General features: G+C 36.1%; 1 protein-coding gene across 1 annotated transcript in view; it reads left to right on the top strand.

The window, feature by feature from the left end:
• The window catches only part of LOC105200442 (delta-1-pyrroline-5-carboxylate synthase), a 54604-nt gene that overhangs the window by 4931 nt on the left and 35943 nt on the right, over positions 1-13730 (top strand). The gene's annotated exons all lie outside the window — the stretch shown is intronic.

The raw sequence follows: 13730 nt of genomic DNA, 5'->3' as shown, positions 1-13730 counted from the left end.
TACATTAATATCAACGCAAAGCTTATGCCGAATTTTCAATATTAGTATGGTGCTACGATATTAGTATGGTAGACTTGTAATTAGAGTGATTCTCGCTTGCGAGATTATTAATTAAATTCACCAATATCGATATTATAATGCTTTTAAACAAATCATATGCATTATATCAGATCTAAAATACGAAATAGATTTATATATAGAATTATAATTTATTACTGTGAAACAAAGCATATATTTCAAGGCAATTTTAATTTACAAATTTAATTTACAATAACTTGATCAACTATGTACAAATTTCGCATTATATCAATTATTATCCTCCAAATTTAACAAACGATAATACTAATTACTAATGATACTAATTACTGGAATATGCTATGATATGGGCACTTTCGATCGATTCCTTCATTCAAATAAAAACTCTTTCAAGTATTTGTTGCACAAATTTTCTAACACATTTGGCAGCTTTTGCTTTTCTATAACACAAACATATCAAAGGAAAAGAAGAAGAAAGACCGTAATAATAGCACAGCAAGTATTGTAAGTTTACGATCGATACTGTCATCTGTTATCGTGATACTGTAATAATTCTTTGTCAAGAGATTTTCTTCGTGTCTCGTGAAAATATCGACTTGGTTTGTGACCTCTATCATTGTCTCCGATTCCCTCGCACGTGCTGTCGATTCCTCTGGGAGTTTTATAAACCCATCGTCTTTTGATTTATCAAATAGCACATCGAGATTCGTAATCTTATTAATTAGCAATTTAAAGAATAGAATCGTTCGCGCATCTTATTATTTTTTAAGAAGAAAATCAACGACCTTATTGAAACAGGGAATAATTTCATTAGAATTTTTTTTTATACTTTCAAAATATCAGTAGTAAAAAACTCGGCAAGTAAAAAATTTTCAATTTGGCGCTGTCTCTTGAGATTATCTATTATCCCGATACGCCGCGCGCCGCTTAAATTGGTCCAATGTCAAACACGGAACGAGACTGTATACCGCTACGATGACGAATTCGAAAAGCCACTAGATAGCGACCACCAATTTGCTGGATAGATTCTTGGGTATCGAACCGCAGTTCTGTGGCGTGATCGACGTCAAGCAAAATTGAAGCATTCCCTCAAGCTCGCGAAACGCAGATCCGGCTCATTCGTACACTTCCGACCACATTTCCGTAACGGAAGAGTGAGTAATTTTCCAACACATATGCGATGATCGACAAGATGAGAAACGCTATGACGAAATTCAACCACGCGAAATGATCGAGAGTCTATAAGACCATAAGAATTCCACGGAGCTCTAGATCGTCATACCGTTATCTTTGTACAGTTTTACGATGTAGTGCATTATTTGTATATTTGTGAGGAAGGAGCATTTTCAGAACATAGTTTTTCAAGTATTATCAAGCATTGAACGCTTCGGTAATATTTATTAATGATATTATTAATTATAATTCAAGATCGATCTTTTTATTTGTTTATAGAATTAAGACGATGCTTCAGATGAATTTTAATGAAGCAAATCTCGCTAAAAGATTTTTCTATTTCTTTGTCATTGAATACGTGTAACTGAAACAGAAACTTAACGTTCTGTATACATATTGTTTTTAAGCACCTTCACTGTGCACAATTAGGTCAATCGTACATTTGAGTTAATTTTCATTACTTTTAGAAATATAAAAAAAATTTTTTAGTGACTCTCCTTACGTATACTTTAATATCTTTAGAAAGTATTTTGATGGTAGTTAATTAAAAAGGAATTGTATATAAATAATAAATATCATAACAAATTATAGCCAACAAAATCAAAGCACGTTTTTACATAAAAATTTATAACTTTGAAACAAAAATGTGGATTTAAGGAAAAATACTTTTATGCCTTAAAGTTGACGTTTCGAATTACAAAAGAAAAAAATAGTTTAAATATTGACTATTCAAATAGTTGAATTATTCAATATATATAATCTGAAAATAATCTATTTTAATGTATTCGAATGGGTATAAATTAAAGATATATTGCATTTACATTTTAAATGACACATTTTTTTTATTCAAACAGAATTACAAAACTAATTACAAGAGATATTTTTTTAATATTATTTATAATATTCAAGATAAATGTGTTAGTATTGTTCCCAGCAAACGAGATGATAGCAAATGCCGTATTAATAATGTCTTAATGACGTTTCTAACATCAATAAAACGTCATTGAAACGTTACCTCGTTTGACGAGTTCCTCGTATTTCAGATCAGAATTAATTGTTAAAATTTTAATTTTTTTTCAATATTTTATGCCATTTCTTTAATGAAAACGAGAATTAATTGAAAATAAAGAAAAAAAATTTACAAGTATAAAACATGTAATTATTATGTACACGATATGGTTACAAGGCAGTTATCCCAAATATCCTGGACAGAGGAATGCCGTTCATTATGTATACGTATACAACAGAAGCAGCAATATATACCTTTTACGGTACCTGCATCGATTTCCTGAACGCGATTGACAAAGCTGAGTCTGGCAATGCACCAAATCTATTTCCTATAAGATGCCAAATTTTTTTTAGAGAGAAAATAGAAATTACTAATCGACCAGATGTTTTAAGTATAAAAAAAAAATGAAGAAATGGGCTAGACATTTCTGTCCAATTATATGTACAGAGTATTAATATAACAAATAACACAATTATCATGAAAAATACGTTATTTACACATTACGATTCCGCGACGACATCCAAGACGTTCGTCAACAGATTTTTCGTCATAAAGATTTATTTGCCATTCAGTCACTCGATCGAAGTCCTTGTTGCTAGATTCTCGTGCGTCATAAACGAGATCTGCGCCACCGCGCGCGTTCAAGAGATCGATGCGGGAGTCGTAAAAGGTATTGCTGCTCCTGTGTTGTACGTAACGAACGACGCATAAACGGTCATTACTACGCGATACAGCGGCCTTGTGGTAACATTCATCTTGCGGGCTTTCAAGCTGCTAATTGCTTTAGAAGCACTCGCGTGCGATCGCTGCGACTTGATAGAACCCCGTCCCGGTTATTGCATTTTGGCTAATTCCCGTTTATGAAGCTCGACTAATCAGTGTTATGTATAAATTTATACATCTACATCTCAAACGTACTAAATGACAATATGTCACGTAGACATATCTCAAAAATTATCAATTATAATTAATAATCTGGAAATTGAAGCTTGGCCGGGATGACCCAGGGATGAAGGAATAATCCGAGAAATCTTTCTTTAAAGCGAAATCTGATTTTAGATCAATTTCCTTTTCGATAATGAATTTTCAATAAAGTCGACACACACACACACACACACACACACACACACATACGGATATATCGATTTATCCGCAAAATTTGCGATACTGACAACGGGCTTATTGAACGTACCTTAATAAATTATCTCGCGAATGTACGTTTATTCAATTCGGTATCAAAATTTAAATTTATAGTGGAACGCGCGGACCTCGAAAACGGACCAATTTTAGGACGACGCAATATTAATGCGGTACATTAATTATTTCCCATTATTCGAAGCCGTTTCACGTGACCACCGCCGTGCACAAATAGCATTCGTGAGTTCGCATTTATGATCAAAAGTTCTAGCTAAATGTGCGTGCGCTGCGCGTTGCTTTTTTTTCTTTTTTTTTGGTCACTTGCCACGTTCGTTATTTTTATTTTTCCCCGAGCGCCACGTACTCGCGAAGTAATATACCGTGCAAAGTACGAGAAATGAACACCGGTCGCACCCTAGAAGGTCCCACTTTCACGAGAAAGCAATCTCTATGAGTCTTGCCTGTTTCCGTACCGGTTGCCTCCAGAACGATGCGGTTCATACTTATCTGCACCCCTCCATTCTTTCCGCGTCTTTTTTTTTACTTTTATCCTCTCTTCAATAATAGGACGCTGCAGATGCGCTGCGGCTCAATCGAGTAACATTTTTGCGTATTTTCGCGGAAATTAGGACACGAGCACGCACGTGCGCGTTTCCCTTATAACATGCAATTTCGTTCGGCACATTAAGAAGATGTCGCTCGTTTTATCACGATGCTCTACATAAAGCACCGAGCCAAATAAGATCCAGCCAAATAAGATCCAAATAGGATTCACTTTTTAATTTGACATTTAAAGATATGCTTTACGTCTAGAACTTATACTTAAAAAATAAAGAAGTCAGGAAGTAGATAAAATAGGCACCTGAAAGCAATATATAGAATTTTTTATTCACGCTGATACGACTATTAATTTTTAACTCGACAAATCTGGGATTTCAAAGGGGAACTGAAAAGAATTCACTTATTGCGTAAAACTTTTTAAGCAATTAATTTAAATATGTCGCTGAATATTAGATCGAAGATCAAATTGTGTTAGTATAAATACTAAAAATTATATTACCTAACTTTTCGAGATTTTTAAATAATTTCAAAATAAATTGCAATGTTTTTATATAAGCAGTATCAAATTTTCTCCAGTTTGTTGCTCATTTCGTATTCAAAGCACCCTCGAATATATACCTTCTGAAAGATATCGATTATGCCGCCCGAGAAGCACGTTAGAAAGACTGAGAGCGGAAATATGAGGAAATCCAGATTTTAGATGGAAAGATAGCAAACTCATGCTCGTGGTGTGCGAATCACGAAGACAGATAAATTGAAAATTAGATTCGGTAGACGTTAAAGACGTCTGCGTGTGGATGATGTCGCGGCTAATTACATTAATAACATCTCGCGTACTGTATGTCGTACAAAGCTATGTTCTTCGTTCCAATGAATCATCCCACGAGCACGACTAATATATCATACGTAAACGCGCGAACGTACGTCTTATTCAACAAGTCTCGTAGATGGCAAACATTTCGCAAGCAACGTCTCGCAAAATCCAACCTTTGCGAAAGAAAATTGTATCTTCTCTGAACGAAAGAAAATTAAATTCTCCGCTAAACCACCGAGCTGCACGTTAAAGGATCGCGACGAACAAAGGTATTAGATACAATTTTCGCCAATTTGCAGCGACTGTCGGTTTTATTGGAAGAATAATGATCTGTTATTAATGTAAATATCGTTTTGAAGTAACTGTATGTAGATTAATAATGCACTTTTTCTTTTTCCTCCTTTTCTCCTACTTGCAATTATCTCGCATCAATTTACTTTTCATTGAGCACTGCCTCCAATTATACTTTTGCCAATTATACTTTTACCATGATTTACAGTACAAATATGTAACAATACGCATTATACGACTAACGAATACGCGGCCGCGTTTGCAATTAAATTTATTTTATTCATAACGTCAATCGAATTTATAACTCATTATACACGATTGCGTACGATCTTCCTTGAATTTACATAGTGAAATTAGTTTATTAACGAAATTGGAAAAGTTGCGAATTCTTAATTACTACTGAGAATCGCTCCACGTCGCTTCCGATTAATTATCAAGTTCCATCTTGGAATGCAATGATCTGTGAAACGACTCTTGAAGTTTTTTCATTGCAGTTGAGGTATCCATCGCGGTATCCATTTACTTGGAAGCATATTTAGATAAAGGTGATACATAATCATGAGCCGCCAGCGAATACGTGGGTATGTAAATCGTGTCGCGGCGCGCACGGCCGATTTGGAATTATCGGGAGCGCGCGAGAATGCGGAAGGGGGAAACGAGAATATTGCACGCGAGACGACACGAGGATCCATAAATCGCTCTAATCAGCATAAACGAAAAGCCGGCGTGTTTTAGCGCTCAACTTTTCCCGCGGTAGCGGCAATGGCGCGCGAGCTTTACCCGAGGCTTTCTGTATATGTAGACTAGTGCAACGCGATAAAGGGAGCTGTCGCGAATATTAAGCATTCAATATTACTAATATTAGACTCGGAGCTCCGGATATTTCATAATTTGCATGATTCGAGCAGTTTTACAGAGTCCATTATCCAGAATGCCATTACGTAGTTTAAATATAATAGCGTTTGTCAACAGCGTTCTTTGATAGATATGAAAAAACTCCGTAGTCAAACTACGGAGTTTTTTCATATCTATCAAAGAACGCTGTTGACAAACGTTATTATATTTAAACAAAAATCAAAGAAAACAATATTTGATATTTTACCTTTTCGTAAAGACTTGCTATTATCGATAAACGGTAGATTTACTAGCAAACATTTATTGCAGTTATCATAGAAAATAAGGCAGCGATGCACGTATAACAAGATGAAATCCACATGAGACGTGCTTTTCATTTCGCATTCAGAAAGTAATCGCGATAATTTCCATCTCAGCCCGAGTACTTGGGTCGCTCCTGATAACGAACAAGCGGAAATCCATTAAAGAAAATTGCCGGAGCAATTATCCGGTCGATAAAAGCGCATTTATCCGTAATAAAATTGTCGGAGGTGACGAAACAGCGGCTGTGGTCGGCTGTGGTCGGCTGTGGCGAAACTTGTGAAAGGCCCAAACTTCCCTTTGACAATGAGATGCAGCAAAACACAATCGAGCGTAATCGGTCTCGCGACGCTACTCCCGTGTGCGATATCGCGAATGTCGCGAAGACTGCGCTGCGCGAGATTGCGCGAGGAAACGGATTGGAGCTATAACGGAAAACGCCCGGATTTCGACATCGATTTGTACGTCGCGGTGCTCGCGTGTGCCCGCGCGACTTGGAAACGTACGTTTTACGTTAATGCTTCGTGTGTAAAGCGCCCCGTCTGCGCGGCGACAGCCTGCCTCATTTAATTGCGAAATTCTTCGCGGATTCTTAGCGCGTGTGCTAATAGTTGGTGCACGTCGCCGCGGCGCACGTCGTCGAAACGAGGCGCTTTATCGGGCGTCTTCAGAGAAAATTATTAGCGCGCGTGAAACGATAAGCAATGCGACGCACGACCCGTTCATTCATGAATACGAAAATACCTGCGTGCACACTCGTCCGATGAAACTAACCAGATTGTCGCACGTGCGCTCGCGTATAATATGTGTCGCTTCGTCAACTCCGAGTACCCTCCAGGAGCACGGCTGACGATGCAAAAGGGACCACGCGACCCTAGCACACACCCTCACCCTACCAGCGATATTTAACTTTTATATACTCGCAATGCGATAAGGTAATATTCCTATATTCCTTACTGGACTATTTCCTATTTTACCGAAATTTACGGTTACGATATACCCCAATCCTTTTATCCCCTTTGCTCAACCATTCTTTCCGCTCTATCGGGGTTATCGACATTCCATAACGTCCGGGCCATTCCGTAACGTATATTTAATAGGAAAGAATGGGAGGAATGACTTGTAGAAGAATTATGAGCGAAAATAAATAAGAGATGTCTACGTTGTCCGCTATACCGCGCTTTGTTTGCTCGGTAATTTTAACAGATTTATCGTTGACCACTCGTTACAGAGTGGTCGAAATGTCTCGTTTTAATAGCATTATAAACCACAATTAAACGTGTGTCGAATAAAAATAATAATAGAGATTTTGTGTGTAATTTTCGTGCTGGATTTTACAAAAATATTTTTAATTTATTTTGAAAATATTATAAAAGATCGCTCTTTGCTGAATTCGCTTTATATTCGTTGCTTTACGCGACGACACGACAGCTGGTACCTTCCGTTCGTTTTACACGTAAATTAAAATTTTCAAATCCGAGTGTTTTACAAAAAGGGCCTATTACGTTCTCTGCTGTAGGGACTGTTATTTTAGTATGTGGGCTATATCATATAGAGGGAATTGCCACGTAACACGAACTGCACGAGGCACTTGGCTCTTGTAACAATTTAACCGCGAAACACGGCATAGACGATTTCGCCGGGAGTTTTCAGCGTCGCGTGCAATGTATCACGTGAAATATAATACTTCTCGTTGTGTAGTCCGACGTAAAAAAAAAAAAGAGCAAGTGCCGCGGAATCGTCAGCCCAAATTTACATTATGTACGATACGGGATATTACAGGGGAAACATCTTATCGGGATAACTTATTACGTTTATAAACTGTTACGTAAGTTGCGAGATGACGGCGTAAATCTGCAAATTAATATAGCGAGATAACCGTTGAGCGAATGAATAATAAAATATTGCGGGATACTCTTTCAAGTAAATAAATAATAATACGTTGCACTCACGTGTATATGTATTCTTTTATTTTTCTCTTTCTATTCGCTCGCACAAGCAGGCACACAAAATTCTGAAGGAAATTTACAGTAAACATTGCGTAAAATCCATAACACCGTACAACATTGTTTATTTCAATATTTCATTGGTATTCGTACATCCATCTCATACATAAGATTTCTTTAAAATTAACGACGAGTTTTTACCATACGCCACGCACTTATACAAGAATTAATACTAAATCGGTAGTAATTTAAATAGTAACATATATTTCGGTAGTAAAGAACGCGTGATAAGAATTGGAATTTAAAAAATTATCGGGTCAGTCGCGCGTATTCAACATCAATTCTGCTATGTGTATGGCCGGAACTTGATTATCAAGATTCGTAAATCGTAAATGTTAATAACAAATGTCGATTGAAATTCGTGAGTCGCGTACATATCTTTCTAATGATTTTATTCGACATTTCGGCAGAGTTCTTCTTTTACTATTCTGAGCGTGTCCGTCGTAAATTGTCAATCGAAATAAAATATTTTTCCGTTTACCAACGTTCGTCGCGGTTAGATAGATAATTAGATACATAATCGTCCGTAGATTCGATGCACTCATTACTCGCACACCGGTCATTTACCGTGCATACACGTCAGTATGTCCTGTCGGTCTTGTTCATTAATTGATTTTGCATGCATACAACCAAGCGGCAGACTCACACGAACGCTCGTTCGATCTGTACATTCCAGGGATGCGCGAGCGGAGCTCTCTCTCTCTCTCTCTCTCTCTCTCTCTCTCTTCTCTTAGGATTCCTTCCCTCGAATCCTTACCTCGAATTTTGTGTAACTGCGGGGGAGTTCCGCAATATTGCAACATGTAAATTCGCTTCGGGCTTGCATCGCAAGCACCCCTCGCTGTCTGTTTTTCACAAGTGACAGATTACAAGCAGTCAAATAAATGCTACATCCGTCCCACGCTGAAATATTTGTAGAAACAATGACTACGTTTGAAATGTATGTATAAATCTAGAGAGCGAGCACCGCGCGCCGTAACAAAAAGAAAAATTTATACAAACATGATTCAGGAAAGCTTCCAACTTTTTTCACTACGTCCATACGGAGATTGAAAACTATGTACACACTGATAGAAAATATTTTACGAGACCGCTTTGTGAAACACGAGCTGTTTTAACGATTTGACTTAAGGGTTTATTTATGATTACACATTAAATTTATAATATTATTTATAATATTATTTATAATACAGCAATATAAATATGAATAATACGTTTATTTGTCCATTGATTGCACTAGTCAGTGGGCAAATAAAAACAACTTAACGTAAGTACATTTTCAAGTAAAAAAAAAAGATGTCTCAAGCATAAAAATTAAATGTAAAAATATAATTAACAATTTATTAAAATTTCGTTATTTTAATAATTTTTTTAAGTAGTTATTTACTACGACCGATGGAGCGACGCTATATTAAATACGACACGAATAATTTTGTTCATTTATTACATATACAATAATGTTTTTGATAAAAATTCTTGCATAAAATCTTTATTGATCTCGTATCGTTTCTGGATTTTGTACTTGTGAAACGAGAATAAGAGCAGCTTATTATCGAAATAACAATTTGTGCGTGTAATATCAATTTTCGCTAAATCCAACATCGAGAGAAATTTTCTAAAATGCCAAGTTGCATTATTTGTTTCTGCCGAGGGGGAATTCACAACCCAAAATTTTGTACACCAATGCCGATTTTTGGCATTGCTGTAAAACACTGCCGACATTTTTGTACACTGCCGACAATGCTTATTGTTAGTCAATGCCTACAATGCCGTCGATCCTATATTAAAATTAAGGCAATGCCATGCAATTATGAACACTACCGCGTGCCCATTATCATACGCCAATGCCTGCACAAGAATTCTAAAGCTTTCCCGAAGTATTCAAAAATTTTTGTGCTCAACCCCATGATCGACTCTGAAGTGAGCTCACCACTCCCCAACCACTGACGACAATGCCGTCAATATTATAGGTCACTGCTTACTTTTTTCGGCAGTCCACTGCCGAAATTTTGTACACCAATGCCGGCTGTGAATTTCCCCTCGGTTTCTGCGCCATTTTAGATTTTACCGTAACCAGTCTATTTTCTGTTTTCGTTTGAATTCCACAATATTTCTCACTCGACCACGGCATCATGTTTTTTCTTGCTCTCTGTGATAGAACGTATGATTTCCCTTTTTGCGCATATGCGTCTATATATTTGCGAAAATACACAATGTGTGAGCGATTCGAATCTTTCGCTTTATGAAAAAAGTCTGATATTTTTAAAAATAAATCATAGGAATTCTCAATGATTAAAATATCTAAAAAACGAGTAGACAAAAAAATGAGAGTGCGCGCAGTTTTTGAGGCGTAACGATTTAACTAACAATCTTTAACCAACATAAAATACAATATATATATTGGTTGGAGATTGTCAATTAATTCGTGGCGCCCCAAAAACTGCACGTACTCTTGCTTGCCCGCATTTTTTTCATAGTTTTAAAAATATTTAAAAATGGTATACATATATTATACATAATATACAATATATATACTTTATATACAATACAAAGATATTAAAAAATTTAATTATTGACGATAAATAAAATGCAGAAATTATATTACAAACGTGATATCTATGTGATGAATACATCGTTTTCATTTGTCGAATGAGAATTTGTATCTTGAATTTTTTCTAAAAATAAGAAATTATTTTCTAGATTTATACAAACGTAGAAGAAGAGAGAATTCGCTTTGTGCGAGAAACAACTCTCCAGGAAAGAGGAAAGCTCCGCCGGCAATAGCACGCACAGAAACGAGTATCGCTGTATTGCTATACTTGTAAATCACAACCAACCGAGTATCAGTTTATCAACTAGGTGTGTGTGTATATATATATATATATATCTTTTTTTATTTATCATACGTATCTAAAACTGTGTATTCTTTGTATCGAGCGACCAGGCTCGAACACAATATGGAATTCTCGTGCATCGTGAATCGTTTCGCATAAATGATTTTTAATAATTCTGTCATTTAAAAAAATAAAAAGGAGTAGATAAATTTCTGGTAAACTTCAAGGGAAGAGATTAGAACGAACTACGTACCGATTCACTTATACAAGAATCACACTGCTGATACGTATATTAATATAATGCGCGATATAATATATAATATAATATCATAAACTACGCATTTTGAGATTCCTACCCAAGATATCAGCAACCGAAGAATCCAACGCTATCTGACATAACGATATAACGTGAGAAAGACAACAATGAAAGATCGGAGATAATGCAGTAACAAATTTTACGTTTTTTTTTTTCACCAAATCAAAATGCGATAAATATATTATTTTGGCACTTATTAATATTTTTTTCAAAAATTATAGTAGAGAAAAGTCTTTTTCAAACAACAAATTCTGTTTCATATTTTATATATACAAAGTAATTCGTGTGAGAATTGCAAATAATAAAAAGAAAACAAGTTCTGAACAACCAGAAAAAAATATTCTGAATAAAAATTGTGATTTAGTAGGGGAAGTAAGATGCCATAGCACGTTTGATCTTAGATCATTCTAAAATCACATCAAGATTAAATTTTTTTTCTTAAATAGTGATTTCTAATAACTTTTATAGATTCTGAAAACTGAGTTCGTAGCGTTTTCAGAAAACCGATTTTGGATTGACATGTTTACTTATTTATAAATTTTTTCATTTCTGTGATTGTTAACCATAAAGCTCTTCAAATAAGCAACTTGACAATAAAATGTGTTTTATATTGGTTGTTTAGTAGTGCTGCAAACAACTTTCGTAACATTACATTTTATTGTTAAGTTACTCGTTTCAAGAGGCTTAACAATCATAAAAATGGAAAAGTACAAAAATAAATAACATCATCAATATCAATACCAGTGTTTTGAAAACGTCGTGAACTTAGCTTTAAGCATCTGTTAAAATAAATTTGTAATTACCACTTAAAAAACAAAAGTTGACTTTGACAATGTTTTCAAATTAGCCTCTGAGATCAAACAAACTACGCTCTTTTGCTCACCCCATAAAAGCACATAATTTTCATTTGAAAAACATTTTTCCGTAAAGAACTTATTTTCTGAGTTATTTGCGATTCTTACGTTACATGAATCATCCCTTATATAAAAAAAAGAAAAAAAAGAATATTGGAAAGATCAATCAAATAACTTCGCACCGATCCAACTTTCACTGTATTTGAAATATAGGTAGGCGTTTGCAAAAAAATCGAATCGAACGATGAAATTTTCACATGGGACACACTAGATTTGACTAGATTACGTAGGAAAAATCACCGCGGAAATATCCATTTAAATAATAAATAAAAAATGGTAGGAAACGAGCGTCGGCGTTTAAAGGTACCCAAAGACACCGGTTTTTCACGCAAATGGGATCCATAAGGTAGCTTCCGCGATAGCTTTTTCATAGCCACGTGAAAATGTAAACCCATTTGTATCAACCCGTCACAGTCAAGTTGGCAAGTTCAAAACTACCTGTAGCGTTTCGGAGAGATTACAAAGAAAAAAAAGAAGAGATACTTTTTAAAGATTGAAGCCTCGTAGCGTTGGTTCTCTCTCTCTCTCTCTCTCTCTCTCTCTCTCTCTCTCTTGCTCTTTTTCCACCTTGGGTAGGAGGCAACGCTGCATCGAAGAGTATAACTCGAGTAAAGAAATGTTCCCTATCCTAGTAATTAAAAATCTTATGTCGTTCGTAGCACGGCTACGAACGTGTTCTCACAACCTTATCACAACCTTATTATAGAGTGCCCTGGTGACGAGCTTACCACCGAGTCGTATATGACCGCCCGATCTATTGTATATTCTCCGCTCCTCTCTCTCTCTCTCTCTCTCTCTCTCTCTCTCTTATCTAGGATTCATCTCAATCTGTCCGTTTGGCGCGGCACTCGAGGAGATAGCGGCTTCTCCCGCCGCCTGTTCCCTCGTTTTTATCCTTAAAGATACTTTAAAATGTATTGTGGTCATATAAATAGTACTTCGCGTATGTCAAGGTATGCGGATGTACGTGTACGTGTGTTCGTGTGTGCGTGTATGCGTGTACGCAGATCTACACAGTATCCCGTAATCACCGATACATGCCTTATTGATCGGCAACAAGGAGCGAGACGCAAAAATGGATATTCACTTGAGAGTTGTACGTTCTACCCTTCGAAACCATTCTTAATAGCGAAAAGTTTCGACAATGAGGAATCGTATTTCCGATTCTGTGTGTTCGCTGAAAGATTTTCAATAAAATACACGATCTCTGCGCTCTCTCTCTCTCTCTCTCTCTCTCTCTCTCTCTCTCTCTCTCTCTCTCTCTCTGTGTGGAACGACAAAAGTTTGTCTTTTAGAGTCAACAAAAGTTTAAACTACTGGAGGATATAAATGAATATAACGAAAGCTTATTCTCTATTATTTACGACTGGAACGTGTTTTGATGACGAATTAAGAGATGAAGAGTTGTAAATCGTGAGGCAGTCACTCTCACAGTCACGAAAGTTGAATATTAAAAAGTCGGAATGAATATGCTTCATTCATGG

This window comes from Solenopsis invicta, chromosome 7 (assembly GCF_016802725.1).
Source record: "Solenopsis invicta isolate M01_SB chromosome 7, UNIL_Sinv_3.0, whole genome shotgun sequence".
In the NCBI taxonomy this organism is placed as follows: Eukaryota; Metazoa; Arthropoda; class Insecta; order Hymenoptera; family Formicidae; genus Solenopsis; species Solenopsis invicta.
This window is presented reverse-complemented; position numbering and strand designations above follow the sequence as displayed.